This window comes from Etheostoma cragini, chromosome 2 (assembly GCF_013103735.1).
Source record: "Etheostoma cragini isolate CJK2018 chromosome 2, CSU_Ecrag_1.0, whole genome shotgun sequence".
Taxonomy (NCBI): Eukaryota; Metazoa; Chordata; class Actinopteri; order Perciformes; family Percidae; genus Etheostoma; species Etheostoma cragini.
In genome coordinates, this window is record NC_048408.1 from 14,385,924 (window position 1) to 14,401,690 (window position 15,767).

The 15,767-nt window shown below is 37.8% G+C and overlaps 1 long non-coding RNA gene across 1 annotated transcript; it reads left to right on the forward strand.

Moving 5' to 3' along the window:
• Positions 1-860: 860 nt before the first annotated feature.
• LOC117955858 lies at positions 861-14,549 on the forward strand. Its single transcript, XR_004659146.1, has 3 exons — positions 861-917; positions 5,547-5,557; positions 14,538-14,549. It is a non-coding gene; the product is annotated as an uncharacterized LOC117955858 (long non-coding RNA).
• Positions 14,550-15,767: the final 1,218 nt, after the last annotated feature.

A 15,767-nucleotide genomic window follows, 5' to 3' on the forward strand; every position in this document is an offset into this window, starting at 1 on the left:
GCATATACACAGCATTTTCTTTATTGTGCAAAAGAACATGGGCATGTTTTCACCAATTACGTGTAGATTACAAGGTTTCCTGCATGCATTTAGGACAGGCATGTAGTGATTGAAAAGCCTACCTGGCTTTGCAGAGGATTCCTCCTAATTATATGCATGAATGGCTAGAGAAATGGATCGAGTTTGGGGGCATAATAAGTATGCTTAAGCTCATGAAAATTACAAATTTATCCTATGGAATCCAAAGCAAATTATTTTTAAAGTGTGATTAATGGTGTCTGTCACACACACACAAACACACACACACACACACACACACACACACACACAGACACACAAAATTGGTAAAGCATGGCCATAGAGCACAATAGAAGGTGTAAGGTTGACAGACAGTAATTATTCTTTTCCCAGACATCATAATTAACATAAGCACAGAACATTCTTTGATAAACTACCGTTACTACTTGTAATAATAATAATGATAATAATAATTATTGCTGATAGCAGTGTTAGACGGGCCCTCGCTCCTCTGCGTGCGTCAGGGTTGCTGGTGGACGCCGCTCCTTGTGACCGTGCATTAGCGCGGCATTCAGACACTACAAATCGTCACCAATGAAAAGGGAACTCCCTGCTGAGTTTAATGATACCTCACACAAGACTCTACATCATACAGTTTATTAGCTGTGAAAGGGGGTGTGGCAAAATCACAGGGGGCAGGCCAAACCATCACCAATGGATAATGAACTTTCTGCCGAGTTCAGTGATACCTCACACAAGGTTCAACATCAAACAGGTCATAAGTGGCTACAGCATAGAAGGAAGATCAAACCGTCACCAATCAAAATGAAACACTCTGCTGAGTTTAATGATGCCTCACACAAGACTCTATCTTAAATGGGTCACCAGTTAGGAAAGGGGTTTATCCACCAATGAAGAAGGAACTCAGCTGAGTTTAATGATGCCTCACACAAGACTCTAACTGGAACCTTGTCAAACCTGAGAAAATTCAGCCAGCTATGAAAATGTAAACTGAAGTTACAACAACTTCTTCGTTCATCAATAAATGTTCAAAATAGCTGCCACGCCCAGACCGCTTGACAAAAAGTAAATACATTTCATCTTTAAGGAGTTGAGATGCTACAGACCAAATTTGCATTCCATCAGATGAAATCTCTAGTAGGAGTAGCACTCAAGTTACACCCATTTCCTGTTTTGGTGGCGAAATGCATGAAATGGCCACCACTGCCATGCCCCATGACAAAAAGTTTTTATTTTAATACATTTTCATCTTTAAGTCTTCAGATGGCACAGACCAAATTTGAAGTTGATGAAATCTCTAGGAGGATTTTGTTAAAGTAAGACTTGGAAATAGCCAAAATCCCACTCATTTTGAACTTTCAATACATAATAGTGGACTTCCTGTTGGGTTTAGTGTATGGTTCCAAGAGCTTTTTTGTACGTCTTGACATGATCCACATGTTTACCAAGTTTTGTCAGTCTACGTTAAACATACTGCAGGGGCTCAATTCATTTTATACTTGTAGGGAGCGCTAGCAAGCCAGTTCTGTGCACCTATTCCCAACATCTTTAAAATACGTACATTTTCACTAGGATTGATGCAAACAGTCAATTTTGGTGAGTTTATGAGTATAATAAGCCCCTCAAAATGGCAATTCATTTGCCCGGGAAATAATTCCTTTAGTTTCAATAGGGCCTTCGCCGTTGTTGGCACTCCGCCCCTAATGAATAGAACATTTGTTTTGTTTTTTGTTCAATCTCACAATGCCCTATTTGTAGGGCTGGGTAGCATTTGTTTTTTTTCGATACCGGTGCTGCCATACTTTTAAAAAGCCGACTGTTGTTTCCCGGTGTTGAAATCCTCTACGGTGAAATATAGTCACACTTTACACTGTTTAACATTAGCTGTCAGCATTTTAACCATGTTTAATCCAGCTGGTAGCTAAAGGTAGGCTAACATTACCTGTTGTCGAGTGTAGTGTAAAGTCAGGCACCGAAATGTTTGTTCTTATTCGGCCTTGTTACTACTGTTTACGTCGGGACCGGTGCCCTTTTGGCACCAGGTTTCGGTTTCGGTGCATGACCGTGTTGGTGACGATTTAATGCTTGCAATTCATAAAAAACAATTCATGAAAACACGTTGTGGAAAAACAGGTACCGTTTGGGGAACCGTGCTCTCTGAGAGTGCCCATATTACGAAATCACGAAATATTTCCGGGATATGGGGTGTTATTTTGTGTCTCTGGTGCTTCCACACGCATACACATTTGCAAAGCTTTCTACATCCCTAGTTGAGACGAGGTGGCTAACCATAGCATGCTCTCAATGACAAAACACTGCTACAACACACACGACTTCACCATAATCTACAAAAGAACTACTTCCATGTCTCTGTTCTGCAGGTATTCCACAAGTTTGCCCTCGTTTAGAAGAAGTCTCCCTGGTAATCCTGCCTTGTACTGACCAAAGTAGGAGAAAGAGTCATCTGGCTGATGTGACCTTACCTAGCTACTGCGCACGTGCGACTCCTAACAAAGATATTATAGAAGCGAGATGTCTCACTCTGTAGCTAAAAAAGAGACCTAAACACACAGGGTGAAAACAGGATCTGCAGCAATGTGCAGTACAACAAAAACATGTTGTTTTTTGAAAATTAAACCAAATAAACCTATTCTGGTACAACCTCAAAATACAATTAAATGAGCATAATGTGGGCGCTTTAAGTTTGAGTGGTCAGATTCTTTATTCAATTTTGACAATTTTGAACAAGTGGGTTTCTATGGTCCTGATTAAGCAAATCACAAGACGTGATTTTGTCCCTAACTTTTGTCAGACTCAGTGTTCCCTACATTGTGCAACTAACGAGTGTTTGATACATTATCCTCTATTTACTTTTGGCTGATGTACTGTCACTTCTAACAAGAAACTTTTTGGGCTGTCAAAGCTGTCACTTATGTGTTTGTTTCCTGCTTGCTCCTGACATGAAGTCCCCAGACTCCCCAGATTTCTTCTACCAATGTTATTGCCCTACCAGAGCCGGTTTAGCCAAATTGGAAATATAAGTTACTACAGTGTATCAGCAGCGGCATGTCTTGTGCTTTACAGAAAATGGATGGCTGGAGCAGTTAAAGGCAGAAAGAGGGAAATGTTAAATTGGCCGGAATTGATTTGAAAAACTAAATTCCTGCAACATTTCTTTGAAACTGGGTTTTTAGACAGTTATTCTGCGTGTTTCTGATGCACTTTATTATCCATCACAAAATAACCCATGAATGTTGAAAGGTTTTATTTGCAAAGGATGACGCCAAATGTATTTACAAGCAAGACATTTACTGCAGTTGGTTTTCCTTCACAGTCACACTTCAATCATTCTGTAGCTAGAGGGTTCAATGTCTTGCACAGGGACAATTTAACAGTACAAGTGACTGTGGTTTCTGACCTTTTACCTCTCCTTCAAATGATTGCCACTCTAAATACTTGAGCAACCTGCCTGTGGTTTACTGATACTCTTTAAAGCACATCACAAAGTTGTGTAATCTTTTGATACAGTGAATGGTGGTGATTTCTTACTCTTTGTTCCAATTATAAATGAGTTATGTCTTAGTCTATCATGCACACTGCTCCACCACAGCCACCTTTATCTTCCTTTAGTATTCAAAGAAAATTATTCTGCTAACAAATACATAAGTTATTCTGTAGAAATATTTTTAACGTATGTGTTCATGGTGTTATTGCTTGTTAAACATTTAAAAATAACTTCAAACAGATGAGTGATCAGCCTCACATGTCTGATGAGACCGTTGTACAACAGAATACACAACTGGTAAATGTTGAAGGGAGGCTAACTTGAGGGGAGAACCCTGGCAGCTATATTTCATATAAGCTGGAGCCGGTTAACTGATTTCAATTGATCAGTCCGATCCTGTGAATATTGACTTACAGTAATTTCATTGGCTGGAGACAAAAGGGTTGTGTACGTCCTGAAATTAGAGGAACAATCTATTCTTGGCAATGATCCATGTTGACAAATGGCCAATTTTATCTTGCTGAAATGTCTAGAGAAACTGATTTCAGAATCTAAAAACACTAAAAGATATCTCTTGGGACCAGAACCTTCCAACATGAAACCATCTATTTGGTTTTCATTAGATTATCATTCCACTGTTACTGGACATTCAAGCTGTAGGTTGTAAGGTTATTTACAGAGGAGTTGGGTTTATGGATGGATATATACCATATGTATTGTCAACACACCAGTAAACTAAAACAGTGTGTTTGTAGATTACTTAATGCATAGTAATTCAAAAACAAAGTGCCCTATCTGAGTACACCCTACATCTACTGAACAAAATCTGATTGACTGGCATCGACAGATACAAGTTGGCATTTCTTGTATGACAACTCAAAACGTATATCCCAGTGTCAAATCTCTGTAAACATTTGCTGATTGTGAGTTGACATCGGACACATCCCTGTTGTGCCACTACGACCTCTACATTGTCATAAGTCTTGGCTTCCCATTTAAAGATAGCATTTTCATTGCCTTTATGATGCCAGTACAAATAATCTCTGCCAGTTCGTGCATCAAAAGCTTTCAAGTGAATGCCAGAAGCTTCTCCTTAACTGTTCACTCTGACAGATATATTGCAAACACCAGAAGTCCTTCTGAGTCTCCATTTCTCACCCTAGTGTCACCTGTGTAGTGGGATTTGCTTCATTTCAGAGAGATGGCATTTGCAATTTCTTGTGAGCAACATTCTTTTATATCATTCTGTGATTATGGTGTACAGTAAGTGGTATGAGATGACACTTTTGCAGACTGAGGTCACACTGATTGAAAAAGATCAACCTTGCTTTTGCCTTTGACGATTAATTATGACTTTACTACTATACAATACAACACTGGTTCAGTTATTTAATGCACTACATATTGCATGTTCATGATTTTGAAAGATGACCAGTGATTTATTTCACTGTATTAGCATTGACACAAGTATGATGCCTATTTTGTCCCCAAATACTCCACATGGCAAGCAAAAGAATGCAGTTTTTGTTTTACATAAACTACTACCATGATTTGGTAGATGCTTTTAAAGATGTTTGCATACACATCAGATTTGATTTCGGGGCCTGTTGCCTTGCTAAGGGAAACCTTGAAATGTAGAAAGGAAGAGATGGGGATAAAAAAAAATGTAGATTTCTGAGCCGTTAAAGGTCTTTTCTTACGTGTTAGCTTAAAAGTTGAGTTTCAGGGTTCATTCTTGGTCCATTTAGTCACTGTCCTACATTTGTTGATCGTAACAGATGCAATAACAGCAGACAACTAGGAAATGTACTTCTGCTAAGGAGGACATTGTGATATGATCAGAAAATACTCTAACCCCTCTTTTTATCTGCTGATGAAGATCACGTGACATGATCAAAAGCAAAGCGATTACAGAGACTACTTTGAATTCTACTGCCGGTTACCTGTGCTTTCACTGAACATAATATCTACTTAATTATATTAGGGACTTTTCTTCAGTCAGGCTTGGTTTCAGTATCTCTCATGGCCAGTTAAAGTGTTCAGGTATCTGCCTTCCCCTTGTTTTTCATCTGTGATTTCAATTCCCCATTGTCCAGCGTCCTTGTCTTGCTCCTGTACATCAATACTGGCTTGGTCACCCTGTCTCGCTTAATTGATTTATATTGCTTTCGTCTGCAATGAGTCAGAAAAGAACAAATAATTCATTAAGCAAGTCTGAAGGGCATCTGATGTGACTAGATGACCTCAGTATGATGAATTTCCATGAGTTATATTTCAAGAATTTAAAAGGCTTTAAATTTTCAATTTGTAATCATCTAATAAGGTTTTTCATTGACTGTTTTAATCAGTACTTATACAGAGAACAAGCAGCACCAAGGCACTGAAACAAAGTGATAAATTACCACTTAAGTTAAATTTATTATCAAGTTTCTTGCCATGATACATTACCTTGCCTGTGTTCCATTTTGCTGACTTATGTCACTCACCAACGTGAAGATGTACCATTTCCAGCCTTCATGTATGAACTAATTATTTATGGTATTTAACAGAATGTTTTAACGTTTTTAACATAGGAAATGGATAGCTACACTATACCTACAGGAACATAAATGGAGTATAGATCAGTTTTATCATAAAATCCTTAAATAATTGTTCACTCACAGGCTGGATAACTGGCAACCCAGTCCTTAAAGGTCCCTTTGCATAAAAAGGTTAAGGTTTTTTAACATTAAAATGCACTCCCCCAGCCTGGCTATGGTCCCCCTGGGGCTAGAATTGGCGATAGGTGTAAACCGAGCCCTGGCTTTTCTGCTTTGCCTTTGAGAAAATGAAAGCCCGGATGGGCCAATTCTCTCCATTCTCTACTTTGCCCATCCAGAGAATTTGGCCTGCCCATGAGAAAGAGAGAGACATCATGGCTTTTAAACAACCCCCCCCCCCTCTCCTTGTCAATAGCTGCAGACACAGAAATGGCATTTCCTAAGGAAAGCTCTTTGTGGGACTGGCTCCAGTGGCTGTATTCCTGCACCAAGGCTGAATTTTGGGAAAAAGACTTCAGATACTGTATTAGGGGACCACTAAGGTCTATGTAAAAGCATCCAAAGAGCACTATGTCATGGGACCTTTAAAGTAAAACATGCATGACAAGAATAATTAAAACATAATGTATATTTAATAATGAGTTACTTGTTGGAAAACATTGCTCTCATAAAACAATCAAAAATAAACAAATATAAAATATAAGTCCAACTTTGACAGATCTGTTCCACTCATTTCAATACTTTTATGGAGGCTTTTACCCTGTGCAAGGAGCTCAAGGAGAGCTCACCATTCTTAGTTTATAAACCCAACTCATAGCAGAAAAGTTTGTCTTATAGAGCATTACATCCCGATACTGTGTCTACTAAGCTCACCATAAGTAAGCAGGGATGGATTCTGCAATATGTTAAAATTGCAAGAATGACATACTAAAACAATAATGTTTGGTTTTGTGGTACAATCTAATCTCATTAAATTGCCATCAGAGCACTGCCAAAGAAGTCTGAGTGACTAAGCTTACCTTAACTCTCCTGCTGTGTTTGGTCTCAGCAGTTTGTTGTTTACTGTATTTGACAGAAATCCATTTATGATGTAAAATTTTTCCCTTACAAAACAAAAATGTATCTGAATTGTATTCTAGTTGTATATATATTAGTGCAAAAGCAGACACTGAGAACAAGAAACTCTACTGCAATTGTGGCTAAAAATAACTAAATGTATCAGCCAACTAAACTAGGCCTAAATAAATTACTCTTGCTTGGAGTTGGCATCTCTACGAGTCAGCTACAAAGATCTAAGTAAGATGAATACAGTTAGCTTATCAGGTGAAGCATTCAACGAGGTAGCTCAGTAAAGATAAACTATTGTATTGTAACTATTACATATCCAGTACAAAGCCATTTTCAACTAACTTTAGACACACTGCTTTCACTGAATTTCTGACAGCTAAGAGTCTAAACACAAAAATGGCATGAAACTATGTTCAAAACAAGCTAATCAAATAATATAAATATATATATAAATATATATATATAAATATACAGACCTTCAAAAATCACACTTAACCTTTGTTGCCTTCCCGTCAAAATTGAAAATCAACACTTTTATTGACGTTTTTTATCAAAGGTTTTTAACTTTTTCTTACGTTTTGTCCCTTTTGTCACTCTGTAACACTAACTCTTTAACTTCTGTTTTACAGTTATTTTTGGAATTTATGGTCAATAAAGCTCATTTATAAGAAATTATGCCTAATGTTTGAGTTATAAAAGCTGAATTTAGGAATTATTTAGACTGACATTAAAGGAATGTATGTTGAGGGATAATCACAGAATGAAATATGTCAACTTTTACTCAATACCATTTCAAACCACTTCAATTTGTTTTTCAAATGCTGTAAACTGAATAAGACACCCCAAAATAAATGGAAGTAGAGATTTTTATTGGCCAAAGAGCGTTGTGTGGAATCAATCATGTTATTTTGGGTAATTATAATTGGGTAGTTAAAAAGAACATTGATATAGGAAAACATGAGGGTCAAAAAGCAAGAACAGTTTTTTTAATTGCTGTAGCAATTTACAGTTAATCAATAGCACATTGGATTTTGTCTCTCATACATAATTAATCGCATAGTCTTACACACAACCACAGCTTTTAAACTTTATGCTTGGATTGTAAATGGATCCCAGATGAGAGGCCTGTGGTGCGAGAGGCTATGCCCGTCTTCTTCCTACATGTGCCCTGCTTCCTCCCACTATGCTACTTGCATCGTGCATTGTGTATGTGGATCCTCCCCCATGAAGAGCACAACTTAATCTCGTTTTTTATTCATTAGGCGGTAACCTCAGGCAGTCAACAGCCTGGTTTTGCAATATCTAAAGCAATCTATTAAATAGGTTACAGTATGTGTTTCTTAATGAGAAACCATGATAAACCTTCGACTTTCTCCACTAATAAAGGACAGACAGAACCCAATATAATTCCTCTTCATTACCAAACTGTGCCATTTGTATGGACTGCTCAACTGCCAAGGCAAGCATATGTGGTTGTGCCAGAACAAGCAAAAAGATACTAAAAATAGATGTACAAAATGACAAGTTTCCAATTATTAAAGCTGCGGAGAAAGCAGTTATTTAATAGGCAAACAAAGCAAGGTCTTCTATAGCATCCTGAAGTTATCCGATTTTTGTCAAATCTGAATTTGAAAGTGATGAGAGTGTGTGAGAGATAAAGCTAGCTGATTTGTAGCTCCGCTGGAAAGATAACTTAGTAATATACTGGAGTCTGTGATGTACTTCTGTTTTCTAAACTAGCAGTTTGATTGAGGTTTGTAATTCAACAGCAAAATCGTCAGTTGCATTTCTCTTTGTGTGTGATGCAGCAAGATCTGAATATTTGTGAGTATTTTAAAACATCCTTAATCAGAGCCTGGCTACAAGTATCAGTAGTTGTAGTCCTTTGATGAAACAATTATTATAAAATTAAAATAGCAGTGTGTGCATAGAGCAACATTTTATTACATCACAATAGCTTTTCAGTATATATGATGTATAAGTGGAACAACAATGACAATGAGATCCATGAGCGGAGTGAGTGGTTTATATGAAAGAAACGTCTGAATGACAGATGATTGCCTATGTATTTGTCTTCCCCTTCTCTCGTTATCTTTTATTCTGCTTCTCTTCCCTATTTCAAGCATGTCTTTGCTGTCTTGCTTGTTGCTTTTATTCTGTCCTTTGTCTTCCCTTTTTGTTGATGTTTTATTCATTTATTTGCAAATCAAATCCACAAAAAAAAAACATTACAAACAGCATAGTTAATCATTAGTTACTGAAGCATATGCCACTCTCAAAGGGTAAGGGTTAGGGTTGTCAAATAATTCTGGTCAAAACACAGCAGGACTTATCCAGTTAACTTTAAAACAGATGATAAAAGTTAGACCTATACCTTGGAGAAGTGTGCCTGATTATATATACAGTATATATGCTAGATACGTAAATATACTATACATAGAATATAGCCTAAAAAAGACAATACTAACCAAAAAAAACAAAAATAAACGAAACAAAAACACCAGCAACAACAAAATGATATATACAAAATAGAATGATAGTTACATATTGTAACTCCAGATTATATGAGTATATAGGCATAGCCCCCTTTGCCGATGTCAAGGCAAGGGGAAGCTCTGTTTTCTGCCACTGGTTTATTGTCGGTGGGTCGGAGAGGGCACAATCCACCAGCGCAGTATATCCCCCTGCCACACCAGTTGCCATGGGGACTCCGCCAGAGTGAACCATTCGTGGTGGTGCACACATTCCAACACGTGTCTGATCGTCAGCACGTAGATCGTCTTCATGATGCGCTTTTTAGATGGCAGTCGGGAGCAGAACTGCCTGAAGGCCCAGGGGGGGTGTACCAAGCCAGTGTGAATGGGGCTGAGGCAAGATTCACAGTTCAGGTGGAGATCCGTGAACAGGATGTAGCCGGTCCGGCAACCTTTATTAGGTGAACACCGCTCAAAGGTGTAAGTCTCAATACTGCTGAAGAAAAATTAGGAGCAGATCTACATCTCCGCACCTGTATAGCCAACCCAATAGCAGCAGCTCTTAGAGGTTGAAGCCTATACAAAACAGAACAGATTGTACTTGTAAATATAGAAAAAAAGGGTTGGGTGACAATTTGTAGGTTTCCTTCATATCTTGAAAACATCTGAAACCAGTGTCCTTTAATATATCTCCTATGTATGCCAGAGCTATACCAATGCAATAAGCTGAAGTACTGTCCTCCAGACTTTAATGAATTGTTATAGAATATTGGTGTGTTGGCATGCCACTGTAATTTCCATTTATAAATCTTTGACATTTTTTTTCTCGAAAAAAAGGTCCCTTCTTAAATAGAATTTCTCTTGAAAAAGAGAAATTTAGGTCTGATGAGTACACACTGAACTTCTACTATGAAATGAAATGGTTGGTTTGAGAATGTGTATGTGAAAAAGAGGAAGCGCATGTCTTAATTATTAATTTATTAACTATTTTAAGAGAATTGTCCAGGCTACCAAGATGTTTTTTGAGAAATAATTATTATTCTAGGGTTGTACAATATGTACCTATGGTATATAATAATAATTATTATAATCATATACATTCGTCAGTAATTTTACCCTTCCTTTTGTACTGTGGTTATCTACATTATCAATGTCAATATTCAATGTCTCTGGATGTATACAACCTTTCTGTGCAACGTCACACATACATTTTGGCAGTAATGGATTTTTAGTACTTAGCATCAATAATTCATCAATTGTTTTAAGGTTTTAAACTTGCTGGATTAGCCAAATACACTCCTGTCTGTTTATTTTATCAATTAACCGTTTTTCAACTGATTTACTACAAAATATACTTCATCATGACACACTGTTTATTGATGACCTGAAATCAAATGACATATACTATTTTAGTGAAAAAAAAATGTAATGGTCAATTGTAGCCATCCCTCTATCTTAGTTGTTTATCACAATAAAAAAAAAACATTGACTTGGTCAGCAAGTTGTAAGCCAGCTCGGTTATTGTTGGAACTGTGAGCATTGACAGTTAGCATGAATCCCTGTGTTTGTTCAAATAGGAGAGCCACATACATAGGCCATAATCAAGGCTCCCCAGAGACTGAGGAGAATTGACAAGTGCTTGTGACAAAGGATTATTTACAGTGTTTTGATGTGGGCAGCTAATATTAAATCATCACAGTGTTCTGATTAAGACCGGAACCACTGTCACTGTGTTGATTAAAGAATGCTGCTGTTATCTCTGCATGGGGTTACACCACTTCTGTTCTGGCAGAGTGTACAAAGGCATTGTGTTATTACAAATGTATTAACATTTCATCAAACAACTCCACATATAGTGTTCACAGTGCTGTAATCATGTCTTAAGCTCACAAAAACACATCTTAATCACTGTGTAAAGGGTTACATTACATTTGATTGATTTGTGGTTAAGTGATAGAAAATTACATATTTATTTACATTAACATAACATTTTTTAAAAGTGTACAATGAACTTTACACCTTCTCGCATTAGGCAAATGTATCCAACACAGTTGAGCCTCACTCAAAATACAGGGCAAAATCAATAGCGGACCTCTCCGCCTTTTGTTCAGGAAGTGCACCTGCTTCTCTTTTTGAGTTAGTTTCCTAGATACGCTTTTACATATACTTTCTCATATAGCTTAGGAAAAAAAGAAAGGGGCATACTAGTGCACAGTAGCAATATCTGTGAGCTGGGCTGCACGTGGAAGTCTGATTTGAAATTGAAAGGCTTTCTTGAGTACATAGAGCGGAGGTTGGGAACAACAATAAAGCCAGCACACCGTATCTGTGAAGCATAGATCTATTTCACAGTGCAGCCTACTAAAGGGTTGTGAGGCCGTATGTGCATGTGGTGAAGCAGTCTTTAGTGGCCTCTCTCTCAAAACACATCAAAGTGAAGCGGAGGCAATGGTAAGATCTCTGCGTTATGGCCGATAAGAGGAAGTTTCCATTAAGTCGCATTGCCTGACTAGGATTAAAGAAAAATCCCTCCCTTCCTCCTCTTAAAATGGTTTCCAAATGCTTCCTTCTTTACCATTCTTCAACATTTGTGCTGGTGCTCCCTCCTTTACACCATTTACTGGTGTGGTGATATGTCTTTTTCCACCACCCCTACTTTAAACTCTAGGTCTTGTTTTATTTGTTGACTCACTTTGCAGCATGAAACAAACGTCTGGGTTTCACATGTGTGGAAGAGGTTATATTCCCTAACATCTGACTGACCCAGTCCGGATCTTTACATAGCTTTAACAAAAACTACCTGATTCAAAAGATCCACTCAGGTGCGCACCTGGTGATTCACAGCAAACACAATATTGAAAGTTACAGTCAAGCCAACTAGACACAACCTTTACTTAAAGATGACCCCATGGGTACCCGCAGGTCTTTTGAAGAATCACAGCATCAGTTGTTTGCCGACAGGTGGTAGGTGACTCAGTGCAACAGAGCTCCTCAAAAAGACATGATTAATAGTTTTATTACAATCCCTCCCACGGGATATCAGACTACCACACAGTGCCACTGATCATGGTCCCAGTTGTGCACTAACCCACCCTTTGATCCCCAGCGTTTACGTGACATGATCCCAGCACTCAAACAGTGCACGCCATCTGCCATCTGCCCCCCTATTGTTAGTGTGTGTGTGTGTGTGTGTAACAAGTAGTGTGCACGATCCAAGGCACATTTTACTAACTCACTTTTAACATAACAATGAAATGCTGCACTATTGACTTTAGACCAGATTTTTGTTGGTCAACGGTGCGATCACTTTCTGCTGCCGCATGATAGCAATACGCCCAGAATTCAGCTGAACACACCTCCCTGTAAGACCAGCGTAAAGATGGGCGCAGGTGCATTTTCTATTGAAATGATGTGGGCACAGGATGGGAAATTAACAACTGCGTCTGTTTTAAAATAGCAAAGACACTTGCGCTGCACCGTGTGGAAGATAGGGCCCTCAATGTTTTACAAATGTGTAAATGATACAAGATCATCATCTGCTGCTATACTATGTGTTACATCTACTGTTGGCTTGAAACATTGATGCAAATGTCATGCTGCTTTTAAAGCAAAAGGGATAGGCTCTCATTACCTGACAGAGTTTTAAGTCCTACTATATATCCCTTAGTGGGCATAATAGTAATGATAAAAAAAATCTCTCTTGCCTGTGATTTCTATTAGTTTTCAGTCTATTTAAGGTGAATACTGTTGGCTTTTATTCACACTACATGCATCATAATGTCCTTGTTGCTCCCCTTAAACAATCCTTGAAAAATTAACTTCTCCCTTGCATAGTTTGCCTTTAAAAAGTAGTCAATCTCTTTTTTTGATCCATTGAATGCTATTGGACTACTTTTAGTTTAGAGCAGTGGTTCTCCAAATGTTTCAGTATTGTATCCACATTGAATTATTTTTTTTCATTCAGGTACCCCCCCGTTTAGCACATCAGTGTCTGATTTAATTAACAACAATATTATAAAAAAATTAACTTAAATGCTACATTTCAAATGTTTAGAATCACTAAATACATACAGTTTAAAATTATTTTTTGGAATTATGCATGACTGATATTTTTTAAATACAAATTTATAAACAATCTCGCATACCCCCTACAGTAAGCGTACCCCCATTTGAGAAACACTGCACTAGGGCACTTGTAGGTATCCTGGCAACCGGAGGTTCCTTAAAGGGACAATGTTTTCTTGTAGACAAAGACAAGAGTTTTTTTGTAGACAAACAAATGTTCTGTCAATTTTTCAGTTTTACTCACCAAAATACACACATGTGTGTATATTTATCGGCCTATGTACGTGTTGAATGACATTTCTCCTCATTTGCATGCTGGCAGTCTTCTTCCTGCCTGCCCTTATTGTCACATTTCTACATTCATGGCATGCTTCCACCACCAACTGTCAATCAGTAGAATAGTGTGAAACCATTGTCAGGACTGTGTTCTTTTGCGAACAAGATGAAAAACAGAACGAGGAACCACTCACTCAAAACATTGCTCGATAGCACTACTTGTGGTCTAAACCTCAACAGGGTATCTTTAAGTAAGCGCCAAGAATGCAGCAATACTTACTTCCTATTATACTAACAATTTTTTATTGTTTTACTTTATGCATTTTGTATATTCAAACAAAACCGAATAAACAACTGACATCGACATCAACATATTTCAGCTCACAATTTCTGGGTGTCATAGTAACGCAACACACTTTCCGGTTTCCAAGTTGTCCAGGTACACAGCAGTCAGAAAAAGCAACTGTAGGTAAACAATGGCAAGATTTCTAAATATCAATGTAGATATTCTCAAAAAAATGTTGTTACAACTTAGCCCTGTACACAGTCTGAGATGACTAAACCTGTGAGGCATAGGGGTGCTAACGTTCCATGAGAAATAAATTCTGTAGTGTAGTTTAAATCCAGTCTTGATTTTCTCATTGTGCTACTTCACAAAGCATAGTGAGCATTGTATGTGCTAGTCTGAACCAGCACACAATAATTATATTTTTTCATTTCATCTATTGTTATGACATAAGATAAAGGGTATTGATCCAAAATCCTTCACCTCATTGCTTTACCACTAAAATTAAGTAGACAACAAAAGAATAAAAACTCAAAGCTTATCTAATGATTTTCAGAGTCTGCTCCATCAGTGTTATCAAATCGGCAAGAAAAACAACAATTTCAGTTGAGAAGATCATCATTTTTATGTCTTTTAATTAATTTAACCTGCACGGCTCATTTGGGAAACATTTCATCCATGGTGATGAGATTAAATATATAAATCGAGGATTGGTCATGTCAAAGTTAGGTTTTACCTTTTAGATGCCTACTTATTTTCTACATGAGACAAGAAAGTCTTTAAAGTTTGTGGCGTGAGGATATCATGCATTTAGGCACGGATTTAGAATGCAGAGGCCCATGGACACAAAATCAGAAAACATCAGTCTACTCATCCATTACCTAACCCATCACCCTTACAGAGAGAACCCCCTAACCCTAAGACAAGTACATCAGCTTCTCAACAGAAAAACCTGTCTACTCATCCATTCCACAGAGCAAACCTGACACAAGTAAATCACACCTTAAACAAAGGAAAGAAAAAAAATGTAGTGTTGACCACAATTTTATCTAAAGAGCTGACTTTGTAAAAACAGCTGATTGTTGAGCACTTCTTTTTCTCACTCTCACTGTCGCTCCCCTTCACTAGCCTAAGTATAACAGAGCTATGTTTGTAACCTTGTAATCAAGTATCACTTATGTATACGTATAGGACTATATATACAGATCTCGGCGTGAAATGTAGTTCTCAAAGTTTAGTTGCACAACTGAATGTTAATGGTTATGTATTATTTTAATGTATGCCTTAGTTCGAGGTTCAAGCAGTTGCTTTGGGAAGTCTCCAATTCAGCTGGCACTGAGGTCCATTAGAACAGCTGGGTACTAGGAGACGGCGAGGACAGTGAGGAAATGAAGCAGAGTGGTGCATCATTAAAATGAGTTGTCAGGACATGTACTTGTGGCAACTATTTTATTTTATGTCATAATTTCCTGAAATGTAATGGCATCTAACAATGTACCGCCAATGTTGTTCAG